This window comes from Lissotriton vulgaris, chromosome 5 (genome assembly GCF_964263255.1).
Source record: "Lissotriton vulgaris chromosome 5, aLisVul1.2, whole genome shotgun sequence".
NCBI classification, from domain to species: domain Eukaryota; kingdom Metazoa; phylum Chordata; class Amphibia; order Caudata; family Salamandridae; genus Lissotriton; species Lissotriton vulgaris.
In genome coordinates, this window is record NC_141693.1 from 1,735,913,727 (window position 1) to 1,735,931,808 (window position 18,082).

An 18,082-nucleotide genomic window follows, 5' to 3' on the forward strand; every position below is an offset into this window, starting at 1 on the left:
TCCCTACAAATGTTGCCACCTGGAGTGTATACGACGACCAGGATGGGGTTGTCCATACTCCTGCTAAGTTTAGATCTACATATAAAGCAAGCCCTCCCTTTGCCCTTCCCGATCTAGTTTCTTGTGCTGGTACAAAGAAGCACTTGTAGCCTGGTAACTGGAAGGGAGTGCTTTCAAGCGCCCAGGTCTCCTGCAAGCTTATTATTTGGAACTCCCTTAGGTAGTTCTGCCATTCCTTGTTTTCAAATTTCCCCGCTAGCCCAGCTACATTCCAGGACAGAATTTTTGGCCCTCCCCCCAATGATTGTCCAACCTGCACATTTGGAATATCTGGGATAGATCCCTCACTCTTTGATGCCAGTCCCCTTTGCTTCGCTTTACTTTGCGATAATTGGGGAACTTCAGTTCCCACCTGCTGGTTGTACCCCTGTGCTCCCAGGGCAATTGTTTCGTTGTCCTCCTTATCAACCATAAAATCTTGTGAAATTTCCGGCCTATTTAGTCAGTCATTTTCATCCAATGACATTAGGGGGCTGAATCGATTTGTCCATTCTGACAGGCCCTGGTCATGTAAGACCCGGCCTGCTTGTGGTTCCTGGCCCAGGTCCCCTCTAGGGCCTGACCCCTCCCGCCACAGGTAGGTCTGGGTGCATGTATTGTATGGGGTAAAAATGTGATAGTGGAAATGGGCATATGGTGCTTGACAGGTTCCTATTTCCACTTTTCAATATATACTCCACTAAGCTGGTGTCCTTAAAATTCACTATGATGCAGTTACCCACAGTTTACCCTTCTGACATGCAGAATCTCCCCGCTTTCTCCACCGGGTAGAGGCCTATGAACATTTAACCAATGTATTATCTTGTTCCCTGTTTTCTGTTTGTTACCTGGCTCTGCCTGTATTGGAGGGTTCGGGGGAGCATGTACCTGTGCAATCGTGCATGGGTCGTTATTGACACAGTTATTTTTTGCGGGGACCTGCCACACTGGGGTAGGGTTTACTGGCTCAGGCTTCACTGGTGAATTATTATTATTGATGAGACCCTTTATTTTCCCCTGTTTATTCAGTTCACTTATAATTTTATCTAATCTGCTGACCAGCGGCTTGATCTGATTTACGATAAAAAGTTCTAAGTGATTATGGAGATCCATTATTACTTGGTCCATCCTCCCTGGTGGGACTAGGTGATGTGTTGCTTGTACCTCAGTCACCTTTTCCTCAGTGTCATTTATTTTGGGCATAGGAGCGTTTGATTTCGGTTTCCTAGGGTAACTCTTCTTCGGCCCTACTTTTCTGATTCTACTACTGGGGGTTTTATTACCGACCACGGCTGATGCCACTACCATATCGGGTTCTGGCTGAGCACAGGGAATGTCATCTGCTGATATTTCCAAAGTAATAGGTGGGGGGACAGCCACTGTATCATTTTCAATAATATGCACAGGGGAAGATAGGACTGTTGCTGGTGTAAGAGATAAACGTCTCTCCGTACGTTCGATCTCCCCAGAGACTGCACCAATAACCTTCCTCAACATGAGGTTGATAGCTGTGGGTTGGGTTTTTTGAGACAGGGAGACATTTGACTTTAGTACTGTGATACTGGGTGTAATGGGAACATGTGGTTTTCCCTTAGCGGAGCGCGTTTTGGCTTTACTGGTCATATTGCAAACAGTAAGTCAACTAATGCACCTCGCTACCAACGTTATGTCCTTTACACTTCCCCGTGTTTTTGCTGGAATGGCCACACTTGATTGAAAGCTTGGAGCTTAACCCACCTACCCAACTTTATTTGATAATTAGCGTGTCCAAATCCCACCGCCAAAGTCCAGAGTGTTCTATCAGACGTGTGTTCGTTCCGTGTGGATGTAAGAAGGTGCAGACGATTTCACTTTTTGGGAGGCCCAAGACGGATGGCCCGGCCCAGCCTCACCCGGCCCCGGACGGCCACAGACGGCCCGCCCTTTGCCCGAGCTTAGCCCGGCGCAGTCCCGCGCACTGTCCCGCGACGCGGGGCTGTGTTTCTTCTTATGCGCCTCCTGGCGCGAGAGGTGCCGGTGTCAGCGGGTTCCGCTTCCGGTGCGGGGAAGTCTGGGGATTGTTTTGCAGGAGTCTCCCTCCGCTCTGCGGCCGCTCAAGGGTTTTAGCTGCGGCGGCGGGAGGGAGACAAACAGGCAGCAGCTGTCCAGGTGAGCCCCAAAAACAACAAGGTCGCCCACTCCACCGGGGCTGTGTTGCTTCTTATGCGCCTCCTGGCGCGAGAGGTGCCGGTGTCAGCGGGTTCCGCTTCCGGTGTGGGGAAGTCTGGGGATTGTGGTGCAGGAGTCTCCCTCCGCTCTGCGGCCGCTCAAGTGTGTTAACTGCAGAGGCGGGAGGGAGACAAACAGGCAGCAGCTGTCCAGGTGAGCCCCAAAAACATCAAGGTCTACATTAAATTGAAGTAAGTGCTGGACACTAATTAAAAATAATTTACTATTCCCACTCCAGTCTACATCAAATTGGAGTAGGTGCTGGACAATAATGTAAATTAAATATAAATATAAAAATATTTAAGTTACTTTTTAATTTTGAACAAAATAATAAAAATATAACTGTAAAAATGTATATTTTTATCAGTACATACCATTATCCCTTATAAACTAAATTTCTTAGTAAACAAAATTTTAATAGAAATTTTAAAACAAATTTAAAATTCAAAATTCCATTCATTAATTGAAACAACTCACACCCTTATAAGTTATAAACAACACATCATACACCTATACATTTTTTATTTACTAACATATAATATTTTCATTTAAAATACAATTTATTAAAATGTAAAACATTTTGAATAAATATGTTTTTTCAATTTAATTTTAAAATCTTGGGGGCCCATTAGGATGTCGGACGGATTGCCCTCGCCAGGCTGGCGGTAGCCACCGCCAGCCTGGCGGGGGCAAGCCGCCCGACATCCTCACTTGTTCTCCCCCCGCCCTATTAGTATGGCGGGGGGACCTCGGCGGACGGAAAGACCGTCCGCCGCTTTTCCACCCCAGTCGCCTTGCGGCCGGGGCGGAAAAGAAATAATATGGTGGCATGTCTATAAGACACCGCCAGCCATATTATGATGGGCATTTTACAATGCCTTTCCATGGCGGCAATGTCGCCACGGAAAGGCATGCGGTCTTCACTTGAAAGAGGGGTGGGGGGGTGCACACGGGTTTACCTGTGGTACCCCCCTGCATTTGCATATACAATGCGGTCGGCACCGCGCCGTGCCTGCCGCATTGTGTATGCAAATGCATACATTCATTTATGGCATTGTGGCGGGCGGTGCAGAGAACACCACCCGCCACAATGTTATAAATGCAGAATGCGGCCACCACCCAAGGGACCCCCGCCCTTATGGCGGGTGGTTCCAATCCCCGACAGGATGGCGGACGGGAAAAGTCCGCCCGCCATCCTAATGACCCCCTTGAAATTCCCAAACAAATTCTCTACAAAATAGTAAATTAATTTTTAAATAACAAATTATCTGTAAAAATTTTACTTTTTAAAAACTATTTATTTAAAAAATCATTATTTCAAAACACTCCCCACCCTTATCCCCCATTAAACACCAAAACTCATGTTTTTTGGGGTTTTTTTTAAATAAAAAAAATGTAATTTAATTAAAAAAAATTTACATTTTAAATTAAAATTTTAAAACACTCCCCACCCTTAGCCCCTATAAACCGAACATCCCGCTCCTAAATATATTTTAAATAATGAAATTTAAAATTATAAATTTTGTACAAAATTTACAAAAATGTTTTAAAAATTACAATAATTTTTTTTAAACACTCCCACCCTTATCCCCTATAAACCCAACAACCCGCTCCTAAATATTTTAAAAATATTTTTATTAAATATTATAATTTTTTTACATAATTTACCCACATTTTTAAACAAATTATAATTTAAAAATGACTTTTTTAAAACACTTCCCACCCTTATCCCCTATAAACATCCCGCTCCTAAAATTAAATATACTTTTAGAACAGACATAATTTATTAAATACATTTTAAAAATTAATTAGAAAACTAAAAAATTACTACAACATAAATAAAAAAAACTTACGTAAAAAATACAAATTATCGATATTTTTACACCACGATATTTTTACATTCGATATTTTAACCCTCGATATTAATATACACATACAAATAACGATATTTATAACATCAATATTATGTATTTTGATATTTTTTACTATTGATATTAAAATATCAATATTTTGTCATATCGGTATTAAAAACTCAATATTTTGACTACTTACCTAGTGGTTTTGGGCAACGTACCAATAGCCTGGATCTACCGAAGATTTTTTCAGCTAAAAAACAAAGTGATGCATTGACTGAATAATATTACAATCTTGGTATATAGATTGGAAAGGCACATTATTATGGTCCGGAGGGTGGCCTGGATTGGAGGGTCCAAAAAAAGCAGTGGTGGTGGCTGTGTAATAATTAATGTCAATCAACCACATCTGGCAGAGAGAATTCTTCATTCGGCCAGCATCTGCTCCACCACTTCCACGGGCCCAGTCACCTCCATCACAGCTCTTCATCTGGGCTTTTTTTATGATCCCCTGGCCCCCTGGCCCTGCCTCCACCCCTGGCACATGGAATCCTAGGAGACCATCCCACACAGCTTCTAATGATTGGTATCAGGCTCCCCCAAAAGTTCAAGTCTCCAACGCCTTTGGTGCTCCTTGATAATTGTGAATGACTGAAAGGGCAAGCATCTATGACCTCCATGGCCCCTTCGCGGCTGCAGGACCCCACGCATCTGTTGGCCCTGGACCATGCTGGACTTAACTCCAGGGACATAAACTCTTGCAACCTTATTTCCTGGAACATAGCCAGTTTGGCAAGTAAGATCATAATGTCTGAGTGGCGATGTTTTGTATAAAGGTATGAAATTGTGTGTTTGCAGGAGACATTCCTTGTTTCTGGAAGGGTATAAGTCCTTCACTGTGGCCGCTATCCCCTCAAGAGCTGGTCACCCAAGGGGGACTTGAGGTTTATGTTTCACTTAAGCTAAAAGGGTGTATTGTTGAATTTAATACAGAAGATCCTTGTCTACTGGCCTTGCTACTCTCTCAAGGGACTAGTAGGTTATTTCTAGTGAACTTTTATAACGCTATTTCTGCAATACATCGCAGTTCATGACTAGTTTTAACGCTTCTTCCACCATACCCCTTATATTGTCTTAGTGGGGGACTTTAATGTCCACCTTTGTGGGGACCAAAGAATGCAGGGCATGGGGGCCTTTCCTCTTGTCCCTGCTCCATTGGCATGCACTTTGAACATAGCGGTCAGGTGGACCATATAAATGCCTTGGTATGTGAGAATGATCTCCAATCAGCGCTGGGTAAACTGGACCGAGTCCAGAGAGATCTTACTCCCACTTTTAAAGGGCATGCTAGTTACTCTTTTATTGATTTTATTTTAGTTTCTACACCTCTTTTCCATCTAATTTCTAATATTTCCATTCAAGCAAGTATTTTTAGTGATCATAATCCCCTATGTCTAAAAGCTAACTGGCCCTTATTGAGCGTAAAGCAATGGAACAGGGGGTCGACTGATAGGGTTAGAAGGCTCAAATGAAAGCAGATTATTCCAGGCTCCTTTCATGAGACTATTGTAGCCAAATGCTAGAAAGAGATCCAGATCTGCCTAGCTACACCGGTAATTGTTAAAGCCTTCAAATCAATATCTCGCTATATTGCTGACCTAATGATGGTCCCCTTCCCCAATAGCCAACGAGAACGGGTACCAAGATAGTTTGATACAGCTTGTGAACGTGTGGCTACGAGGCTTTTAGAAGCACTGCATGCCGCCCCTAGAGATAGAGGCCTTGTTAAAACCTGAAGAATGCAGTACAAAGTAGCCCTTAGAAAACATAAAGAAGTTTTGAAGGAGGATGCTTGGAGTAAGCTCATGGAGGCTAGCACAATGAGAATTAGCACCAAGTTCAGGAGCATAGTTAATAGCCCAATTTTGGGAGTAGAGACAGAAAACGCCTTGGACGCGCATATCACAGTGAACGACTGGGTCAGCCATTTTGAGAGTATGTTCGGGAGAGTACTGAATCAGAGTCTATCTGGGGAGGGATATTGAAAACCTAGCCTTGGCAGTCACAGCAGAAGAAGTGACACTGGGAATAGTTGGTATGATGCAAAATAAGGCCCATGGACAGATGGAATTCCCCGACCTCTATATGTACAACATGGACTTCTGGGCACCGGTGCTTACCTCTGTTATCGATGAAACCACTAGGTCTGGCCCCCCGGCTTCATGGGCTACCTCCATCATTGTCCCAGTTTTCAAAAAGGGGAGCAGAGATAGCATACATTGCTCAAGGCCCATCTCCCTGTTGGACTCCACGGTTAAAGTGGTCAGCCGGATCTTGCTAGACATATTATCAAATTGTGCCCTGGAGAATAACATCTTGTATTGGCCCTGGACGTTCAGCAATAGATCAATGCCTGAACCTTTTTATCTATGAATTAATATAGAGTTACTGGCACCATCTCTCTGGCATTCATGGACCTCTCTTCTGCATTTGATAGCGTGAATAGATCTAGGTTGTGGCGGACCTTGCTATCCCAGAGGGTGGATAGGGACATAGTTCTCTTTCTTCAAAATCTCCATCGAGATATTAAGGCGGCTGTACGATATGCAGGTGATCAGATGGTCTCATGCCAGTTCCACATTTAGGTCGATTATGATGGCGGACGGACCTGAGTCCGTCCGCCACCATAGAGTAGGAGGGACCGTCCGCAGGGGCAGCGGCGATCCCTCCGTGCAAATTAGGATGTGACCGCCACCCTGGCGGTCACATCCTGTATTTTTATCATTGCGGCTGTTGCTGCTTGAAGCAGCACCCGCCGCAATGATAAAAATGTGAGTTGTGCATTTGCATGCACAAAGCGGCAGGCTTTGTGCCTGCGGCTTCCGCCGGCTTCCGCCGGCCCGGAGGATGCGGGAAAACCGCAATCGTAATCAGGCCCTAAGAGCGGAGTCTGTCAGGGATGCATTTTGGCTCCTTTCTTATTTAACGTATACATTACTGACTAGGAGCGGGCCCTACTGGAGACCAAGGTTGATTTTCCCCTTGCCGGACGGCGTGGTCCCCCAGTCCTGCTGTATGCAGACGATGCCCTTCTGATGGATAGGACTATACAGGGTCTGCAAACGCTTTTAAAATCTTTTGTTTAATTAATGAGGGAGACGGACCTGAAGGTTAATAACTCTAAATCTGTCATCATGCAAGTAGTAGCCCATTCAAGCAGGCCTTACACCTTCAATATAGGGTCTACTTCAATCCCAAGGGCGAGTGCTTTTTCATACCTGGGGGTATTGATAGATGATAAAATGAAATAGGGCCCTCAACTTACCGGTAAGAAATATGACCTAACCAGGGAGCCGGCAGCTATATTTAACTTTGCTGCAGGGGCGTAACACAGGCCCCCGCAGCCTATGCGGTGCAGGGGGCCCCTAGCTCCAAGGGGCCCCCTTGGAACTGAACTCTGGCCGGAAGTGCACCTGATTGAGCCCGGAGGGGGCCCCCCTAAGTACCGTGCAGGGAGGCCCCCTCACTTTCGTTACCCCAGTGCTTTGCTGCTAGATTGGAAAAAAGACCGGTGGGTGCCATATTAAAGCTTTATAGGTCTAAATAACTTTTTAAGGCACTAAATGGCAGCGAAATTTTGGGGGGTACACCTCTCTTGATGACCTTCAAATCTAGGAAAACAAGTTTGGGAGACAGCTTTCAGTCGTTCCTCAGGGTACCCCCCCTTTCACTGTTCACGAGGAGCTGGGTATGACTTAGATTCCGACCTGATAGCATATCGCCCCGTGTCTCTCTGGCTGAAAATTTGGGTTGACAAGGGCATACATTTAAACAAGGTGATCTTAAAGGATTGCTGGGCCCTTGATTACGCCTCTAGTGTGCCATGGCTCAAATACATCGAGAGACGTTTAACAAGCCTGTGGAGGGGAGACCTTTTTACCAACCCTGAACAGGTGAATAAGATTTGAACCTTGTAAAGGCGGCCTTCTTTGCGCAACAGACCCCGGCAAGGGAAGAGAAGGAGCTCTTGAAGCCCAGTGCACGGCGCTTCAGTATGCTAAAAACCACTTTGATGGTTGAGCCGTACTTACTAGGGTTCATAAACACATATGATAGATTTTTACTAGCCAGGTTTTGGTTGACCCTTTGCACTTTCTTCTTGCACATCCTAGGGTCAGAGTAAGGGTCAAAGCCTGCCTTTCTGTGGCTGCGATGGTCAATCTACTCAGGGTATGGTCTATGTTACAATGTTTTGTAGTTTTTATGTTACCGCTAGAAAGTACTTTTTAATTCCGATATTGAAAAAGGCGAATTTCAGGCAAGTGCGTCCAGCTTTACAAATGCTTATGGGTAGCACTGTTTTTTACATGCTCAACTTTTTCAAATCTGCAATAAGGCTTAGGTCTAGCTGTGATCAACTAGTCTGTTTTCTTTTCATACCTTTTATGGCACTTTGCACTTTATATAATGTCATGCCTAATCTGTTTGATTATTCATTATTGCATGATTGTGATTTATGGTGGTAATGTTGACGATTTGCTTATCTGGCATTTTCTGTGTGTTATTGGGGCCCCTGTATTTTTGGATTTTTCATTTAGTTAAAGTCGTTGTCTACTTGGGTTGTCCTCATGAAGACTGTTTTTATTATATTTATTATACTTTATTATTCTATTACATTCTATTGTAAACTTTTATGGTTTTAATGTTTGAAACCGAATAAAGATTACTTTGACTTTGAGCGTGTGAGTGACTGTATGGGTGTGTGGGTAGGTGTGTGAGTGACTGGACCAGATTGGAACCTCACCTGCCCCTTCACCCAACAAGAGTCCACAGTTTTCCACATAATATCTACCCAAATGGAAAAATCTCTACTGCTTAATTACTAAGCGCTACCTCATTGGATATATGTTCAGTGCATATTCTACACTACAGCTACGCAATGAACCACAAATAAATGTCTCCAGTGACATTGTGTGAGTTTTGGCAATGTGATTGTTTCTAGTGCAGCTTTATTCAGAAATCTGTGATAACATAACTCCTCCTATAGAGAAGACAACAAGACTACAAAGAGGTGAATCTCCACCAAACAAGGGTACTTACTCTTAACTGTATAAAGTAAGCGCTTCCTTGTTTAGTAGAGATGTTCTCATATTCTTGGGCATTAAGAAGGTTCACCAAAATCAGCAGGAAATATGCCGGGGGAGCTTTTGGTAAGCTGCCCTTCATACTGGCAAAAAACAGGAAGACCTCTGCATAGTACTATGGTGGATGGGGCGGGACCAAATGGGTGTGGCTTCCAAATGATTTTGCACATTTGCATTCTCGTAGTAATTTAAAGGGAGAACCATGGATTCTGCTCTCACCGGGGGGGGGCAAGAAAGAACCACTTGTCATAGTCACTAGAGATTGCACTCCAATACATCAAGGGTTTATTCATGGGGAAGGGGGGCCATGTGGCCCGCCCTTCCTGGGCCGATTTCGGCCCTCAGGATCCCATCCCATGGGGCCCAGCAACTTGATGCTGGGTGACTTGGACCCACCGAGGGCACCCAGTATGCAGCTGGAGCAGACATTGTTACTGCACACAGGGAGCAGCAAAAAATGCTGCTCCCTGTGTGTAGGAGCAATCAGATGAAAAGTCCACTCCCATTGAGCAGGAGCAGTTTTCCTGCTCCAACTCGCTGGGCGTGGACTTACTGTTTGCTGTCGCTTGGCGGGAGCTGTCAAAGCTTCCGCCAAGCAAGAGAAAACAGCTAAGTCCTGGGGTTGAGCACCCGGTGGACATAGGGAGCTGGCCCTGGGGGGGGGGGGGAGTCTGGCAGACTCCAGGGCCATTAATAGCACCAGGAGGGGGTCTGCGTGGCACCCTCCTTTGCTATTCTAGGGCCTGCCTCAGGGAGGTGGAGGACTCCTGGCTGAATATGGCCAGGAGGGAAGCAGCGTGGCCCCCTCCCTCTTTGATCAATTCCCTTTGCCCCGGGGAGGTGGTGGCCATGTCATGAGTCTTTGGTTTTTTTCAGTGAATTTCTAAGGTTTTTTAAATGCTAATTCCTAACTATAACGTCCCTGTAACCTTTGTTTTTTTCAGTGAATTTCATTTTTTGAAGTTGTAGTCACGTTTGCAGAGTGGAAGAGAAAGGGGGCTGGGCCTCTGACCAGCTCTCAGGAATCCCATCATGTAGGACTTACAGGAAGTACCAGTAGGTCTTTTTGGCCCCAAAGTCCCTGAGGGGGAAAAGTGGACTTCATCCCCAACAAGTAGTGCACCAGGAGGAACGTTCAGAGCCCGGCTGGTCATAGCGGGCACTGGGAATTTCCCGGTGGGCCAGAAGGGCGGGCCAGTTTTGGCCCCATAGGGGCGGGGCAGTTTTGTTACAGGGGGCCAGTTTTACAGCAGTGGTGTAATTTCAGCACCCTGTAACAAAAGCGGCAGTAGGAGTTTGGCTTACCACTCGCAACCCGTATCACCTCCCTGGGCCGGGCGAGCTGTTTCCTGGCGCTGGTTTCCGTTCTCAGTTCAACTGTGGGCAGGTTTGCAGAGGGGTGGAGAAAGGGGGCATGGGCTACAAAAACCTCTTAGCAATCCCACTGTGTGGGACATACTGGATGTAGTAGGTGGGTAGTTGGCCCCCAAGGAGTCCTGGCACACCACTAGTAAGGGGATGAACTCCCCTTTGTCCATTTAGGGTCTTTTGGGGTCTACTACCCCTTCTGTTACCTCTAGGAAGTCCCTCACAGTTGGTTTGCTGAGATATTTTCGGTGGTCACACCCCTTGTAGGAAACTACCCCCTTTTGCATAGGTACCCCCAACTTTTTGCCTGACAGCTGATGCAGCATGACTTGATGTACCCTGGGTCCCTGTCAATCAGGTTCCCAGGGCCTGTATTCTTTCCCAAAACTGTACCTTTATACCCACAATTAGCACATCTCTTGGCACAGGTAAGCCCCTTGTAAAAAGTGCCATGGGTGCCAATGGCACTGTAACCAGAGAAGGCCTCTAAGGGCTGAAGCACCTATTGTGCCACCTTTAAAGGCTACACACTGCCATTGCAGACTGCATGTTTTGGTGCAGAGAAAAGTAAAGAGTTGACATGGCACCCATCCCTGTGTACCATGCCTGCAACCCAATGCCTGATGCATAGGTAAGCCACCCCTCTAGCAGTGTACACAAGCCCACAGGTGAGGGTACAGTGGCATGAGCCCTGTACCCATGAGGCTTCTGAGGAAAATTATCATCCTTCTCCCCTTCGAAGCTAGAAGGATCCTAGTTCAGGCGTTGATATTATCACGCCTAGATTATTCAAACGCACTATATCTAGGTGCCCCTCAAGGGACAATTAAGATACTGCAGACTGCGCAGAATTGCGCTGCACGTATGTTGTTGAACGTCCCACGGAGAACATCTGCCAAACCTGCACTCCGCCAGCTGCATTGGCTTCCAGTGCAACAGAGGATCGAATTTAAAGCTCTGGTCACGGTCCATAAAGTAGTTCATAAAACAGGACCTGCATTGATGCAATCATTATTCTGCCCGTATTCCCCTGGTCGGGAACTATGATCCAATAACAAAAATCTTTTGACAGTCCCTAAAACAAGGAGAGTACGTATGGGTGGCCGACGCTTCTCCCTACAGGCCTCAAAACTCTGGAACAATCTTCCACTCTCCATCAGAATGGAAAGTAACCATCTTAGTTTCAGGAAGATGCTAAAAACCCTCCTGTTCGTCTAGCCTTGGTTAATGAACGTTGGTCTAAAGCGCTGGGATGCCTTCGGGTAGCCATGCGCGATACAAATACGTAATCATTCATTCATTCATACCCCTACAGTGTCTATGTCCAGTCTTAGACATTGTAAGTGTAGTAAAGCTATAAAGAGTATATGGTATGGGTGTTGGTCATTACAAACTCCACAGCTCCATAATGGTTTTACTAAAACCTTGGAAGTTTGGTTGCAAACTTCTCGGCACATTAAATCCACACTGATGCCAGAGTGGGATTTATGGTAAAATGCACTCAGAGGGCATCTTAGAGATACCCCCTGTTGGACAGGCCACATGAAGGGCCGCTCTCCCCCGGCCCAACCAGGCCTGAACCCAGTCCCGCAAGTACCACACACCACCATTGCACGTCCTCCGTCCCCTCAGGGACCCCTGCCCTCGAGCATGTCGACCTCGTGGGCCCGATCCACTGCCGGCCCACGCGCCCAGCCTGGGGCGCCATCTTGGACACTCCACCACGAGGCCGCCTGGCCCCCGATCGACCTCAACCCTGGGCCTGGCCCGGCCGCAGACATTCCGGCACCACCCTCCACCCAGGAGGTGAGCGGACTACTTGGCAAGTCAATGGGAGAAAGAGGTGCCGATGGCTCTCCCCCACCAAGTGCCGCTCGCCCATCACCTCCCCGGGCGCTGGCTCCACCCCCCTGCTGGGTGTCTGGACGCCCCCATCCCGGACCTCCCGACCTCCAAGTGCGAGGGTCCGGACATCAAAGCACACCAGCCCTATAACTGGGGCAGCTCCAGAGCAGGAAGGCAGTTGTATCTTGGAGTCGAGAGACGTAAAGAGGAACTCATCCTGGACGGACTACTGGCGCTGCCATAGCTCTGTCCTGTGCACCATCGTCCTGCCTGTTGGCGCTGCCACAGTCGTCGTAACCTTCATCCTTCATCGTCGTCGGGATCTGCTGGCGTGGCCGCGGACCGTTGTAACCGTCATCTTCCACCGGGACCTGCAGGCTCCGCCGCGGACCGTCGTCCTTCCTTCATCCATCTCGGGACCTGCTTGGCTCCTCCACGGCCCGATCATCTAGAACGCCGAGCTCGAGGATTGAGAGCTATTTTGTACTCATTGGTAACTAAGACTGTCCCGCTACCCCTTTCCTAAACCAGAGACTAGAACCGAGGGGACCCCTGAGTCCAGACCTCCTTGTATCCATCATCGTAACCTAAGAATTGCATATAAAGTCTCGTTAACCTTCAACCTTGTGTGGTGTCCGTCTGTGGGGGGGAAGTTACTTATCTGTACAGTCGTTGGAGAAGGCTCTCCCTGGAGACCTCTCCCCGTAACCTCGGCCGACCCTCCCGGTCCGTCTAACATTGGTGGCCAGCGGCGCGATCCGAATCACCGCATAAACGTACAGAGAGTAGCTCACCCCACGACGGAGTCACAATGACCACGAAAGAGAGCGGATCAACCGAGAAATTCCAAATGGAGAAATTGGGGGAGTACAACCATCGTGAACTTAAACAATTCTGCATCGAACTGGGTATCGCTACCACCGGACTGAGTACCAAGGACGATTTTAAGCATGCCCTAGAATCTTGGGCAGAAACCGGGGCTGCCGGAACCCCTGATCAAAGCACCGTAGAAAAAACGACCACGGCCCCGGAAGAGCAAAGAACGGGTCTCTCGCAAGACGAGATCCAGGAAAGAGAAAGGACCCGACTACACGAACTCGAAATGGCCCGACTTAAAATGGACGTTGAACTTAAGTTGGCCGAACAAAAAATCAACTTAGAGCACCTGCGTCTCCGAGAAGAAAGAGAGGAGAAACAGAGACAAAGGGAGCTCGAGGAAAAAAAACTAGCGTACGAACACGAACGAAACCTAGCCGAGATCAACCTACGCAAGCAGAATAAAGAAGCAGGGGTGCCCGAGCGACCCCCCACCCCAGGGGCCACAGACAAAAAGGTACACATCCCCAAGGATGTTGTCCGAGAATACTTCAGAGAGGACGACATCCAGCAATGGTTTAAAGCCTATGAAATCGCTATGACTGCACACCGGATCGATAGAAGCGACTGGGGAGCCGGTCTCTGGGGAAGATTCCTCAATGAGGGCCGCGACACCCTACTACAGCTCCCGGACCACCAGATGACCTCCTACGACCATATGAAAGCGGCCCTCCTCACCCGCTATGGTCTCACACCCGAGATGTACCGTCAGAGGTTCCGAGACTGCACCCGCATCCCGGGTACAACTTGGGTGGACTATGTAACATACTTTAGCCGAGCCTTCGAGGGCTGGATCCGAGGAAGCAACGTCACGACCTACGAGCAACTATTTAACCTGATGGTATGGGAGCATCTGTCGAACAATTGCTTCATTGAACTCCGCCAACACCTCCTCGACAGCAAGTTAACGGATCCCCGGCAGCTCGCAGCCGAAGCTGACCGGTGGGAGATCACCAGAGTGGGCCGGAATGGGTCCTACGAACAGAACCGGAACAACAATGGTCAGCACCGACCCAGAGGAGGAGGAGGGGGCCAAGGGCGAGGAAGAGACAACGCCCCGGTCGCCCCCGCTACCAACACCACCCCCCCGGCCAACCGGGGCAGCACCCCAGCGCGACCGGGGTACAGAGCCAATGTCACGTGTCACCGATGTCAACGAGTCGGCCACTATGCGAACGACCCAAACTGCCCGCAGTACCAGAGCCCAAAACCCCGCCAAGTGGCCGCTGCAGCCCTAGGGGAAGAACAGATCTCCGAGGAACAGGAAGAGTACGAACAAGAGCATCAAGAGTGGGAACCAGCCGCCATGACTCTAGCCTGCTTAGGGGGGAAAGACATGGTCCCGCGGGTCCCCCTACCCGCTAACACCCAGAAGTACAGCCAATGGGTGAGCATCAATGGACACCAGGCCGAAGCCCTTCGTGACACCGGGGCCAGTGTGACAGCCGTCCGCTGTCACCTGGTGACCCCAGAACAGTATCTACCGAACATTCTCTGCCCTGTACGATCAGCCGATAACTCGGAGAGCCTGTGTCGGATGGCCTGCGTCCCCTTCGAGTGGGGGGGGGGTCTCCGGCATGTTGAAAGTGACGGTCCGAGACGATGCCCCCGTAGACTGCCTCCTGGGCAATGACCTGGAAAGCTCTCCGTGGGCCGCCGTGGAGCGAAAGGAACACCTGGGGATGTTGGGCGTCCCAGACTGGGCGTGCGTCACCACCCGTTCCATGGCCGCCCGTGCCAACCACCAGCCAGAAGAACCCGAATGGCCGGCGCCACCGCCTCCGGTCGCCCCGACCGAAAACACCGACCGTAACATTCCCGCCGAACCAGCTCAATCTACCGACCTCGCTAACCTCGACCAGTGGCCTCAAGAAGGGGGGCCCACGCAAGAACAATTTCGCAAAGAACAGAAGACCTGTCCCTCCCTCGAGGGACTCCGCCAGCAAGCGCTCGCCCAAAGCGCAGGGGATACCCCCGGAACTCATTGGGTCTACTGGGACAATGATCTGCTGTACAGCGAGCAAAGAATCGCCGAGCTGGGGAGCAACCGAGTACTAGTGGTACCCCTCCGTTTCAGAGACTTCCTGTTAAACCTGGCCCACGATGTTCCCCTGGCAGGACATCTGGGACAAGATAAAACCTACAGTCGCCTAGTGACCCACTTCTTCTGGCCCAAAATGAGAAACGATGTGCACCAGCATTGCCGATCTTGCCCCACGTGCCAAGCCAGTGGGAAGAGCGGCCGCAAACTAAAGGCTCCCCTGCAACCTTTTCCCGTGGTCACTACCCCGTTTGAGAGAGTCGGAATAGACATTGTGGGGCCCTTGGACCCACGCACAAAACAAGGCCATCGATTCATCCTGGTGCTAGTGGACCACGCCACCCGCTACCCTGAGGCTGTTCCTCTGCGAACTGTGACAGCCCCGGTGGTCGGCCGGGCCCTGATGGGGATCTTCTCCCGTGTGGGCTTCCCCCGAGAAGTCGTCAGCGACAGAGGCACAAACTTTATCTCCAAATACATGAAGTCCCTCTGGCAACAGTGCGGGGTCGCCTACAGATTCACAACCCCCTATCACCCTCAAGGGAACGGACTCGTTGAGCGGTTCAACCGCACGCTAAAGGGAATGATCGGGGGGTTGGAAGAGCCCCTCCGTCGCCAGTGGGATGTGCTGCTGCCGTGCCTCCTCTTCGCGTATCGAGAAGTCCCCCAGAAATCCCTGGGCTTCAGCCCATTTGAACTGCTATATGGACACCCAGTGCGAGGGCCGCTCAGTCTCGTCAAAGAAGGCTGGGAGATGCCTCCGCTAAAGAACCCTCCAGATGTCTTCCGGTACCTCCTCACCCTCCGCAACCAGACCCGGCGGTTCAGAGAACTAGCGAAGGCCAACCTAGAGGCCAGTCAAGAGGACATGAAAAAATGGTATGACCAGAACGCCTCATCCATTGAATTCGAACCTGGCCAACAGGTATGGGTGATGTCCCCCACTGAGCCATGCGCCCTGCAAGACAAATGGACGGGGCCCTTCAAAGTAATAGAGCGCAAGGGTCCTGCCACTTATCTCATCGACATGGAATCCTCCCGGAACCCTCTCCGGGTCCTCCACGCTAACAGACTAAAGCCCCACTTTGTGCGAACAGAGCTCAGCCTCCTGATGGCCACAGACACTGGGGTTGAAGAAGACTCCGAGCCTCTCCCTGACCTCCTCCGGACTCAAGAGCAAGACGGCTCCGTGGATGGGGTCCGGCTCTCAGAGGCCCTCACCAGAGAACAACGCCAGGAGTGTCAAGCCCTCCTATCACAGTTCGCCAGCCTGTTCTCCCTCACCCCGGGTGTCACTTCCTGGTGTGTGCACGATGTGGATACCGGGGACAGCCCCCCTATCCGCCACCGAGCCTACCGCGTGCCAGACCGGGTACGGGCCTGCATCCAGGAAGAAATAGCCAAGATGCTCACGATCGGGGTCATCGAGCCTTCAGACAGTCCCTGGGCCAGCCCTGTCGTACTGGTCCCCAAAGCAGCTGCCCCCGGCACCACACCAGAACTCCGGTTCTGCGTCGACTACCGGGGCTTGAATGCGGTCACCAGAACCGACGCGCACCCCATCCCCCGGGCAGATGAACTAGTCGACCGAATGGGAGCTGCCCGCTACCTCAGCATCTTCGACCTGACAGCAGGCTATTGGCAGATCGGCCTCACACCCCGGGCGCAAGAACGTTCTGCCTTCTCCACCCCCGATGGCCATTACCATTTCACGGTCATGCCCTTCGGCATGAAGAATGCCCCAGCAACATTCCAACGGCTCGTCAATCAGGTCCTAGCGGGGCTCGAAGGATTCAGCGCCGCCTACCTAGACGACATCGCTGTATACAGCCACCATTGGACCGAGCACCTCCACCACCTCCGAGCAGTGCTGCAAGCCCTTCAGCGAGCTGGCCTCACGATCAAGGCCAGCAAGTGTCAAATTGGGCAAGGGTCTGTAACCTACCTCGGACACCAGGTGGGAAGCGGCCTAGTGGCCCCGCTACAGCTGAAAATTGCCGCCATCCAGGCCTGGCAGCCCCCCATCACCCAAACCGAGGTACGAGCCTTCCTGGGCCTCACGGGCTACTACCGAAGGTTCGTGAAAGACTATGGTACCATAGTGGGGCCCCTCACAGAACTCACGTCAAAAAACCAACCCAAGAAAGTCACCTGGACCCCAGAGTGTCAAAATGCATTTGAACAATTAAAAGCCGCCATGTGTTCCGCCCCTGTGCTCCAGGCCCCAGACTACAGCCGGGAGTTCGTCGTCCAGACGGACGCCTCCGACCAGGGCATTGGGGCAGTCCTGTCTCAAGTGAACACCGAAGGCCTTGATCAACCGGTGGCCTTCATCAGCCGGAGACTCCTACCACGGGAGCAACGCTGGAGCACCATAGAGAGGGAGGCCTTCGCTGTGGTATGGGCCCTCAAGAAACTCCGGCCCTACCTTTTCGGCACCCACTTTCGGGTGCAGACCGACCACCGACCCCTGCAATGGCTGATGCATATGCGGGGGGAGAACCCAAAGTTGCTACGCTGGTCCATCTCCTTGCAAGGTATGGACTTCACAGTCGAACACCGGCCTGGGCCAGATCACGCCAACGCGGATGGCCTGTCCCGGTTTTTCCGCCTCGACGAGGAGAGTCCCCAAGAGGATGGGTAACTCTCCCCGCCTTCAGCTGGGGGGGACGCATGTTGGACAGGCCACATGAAGGGCCGCTCTCCCC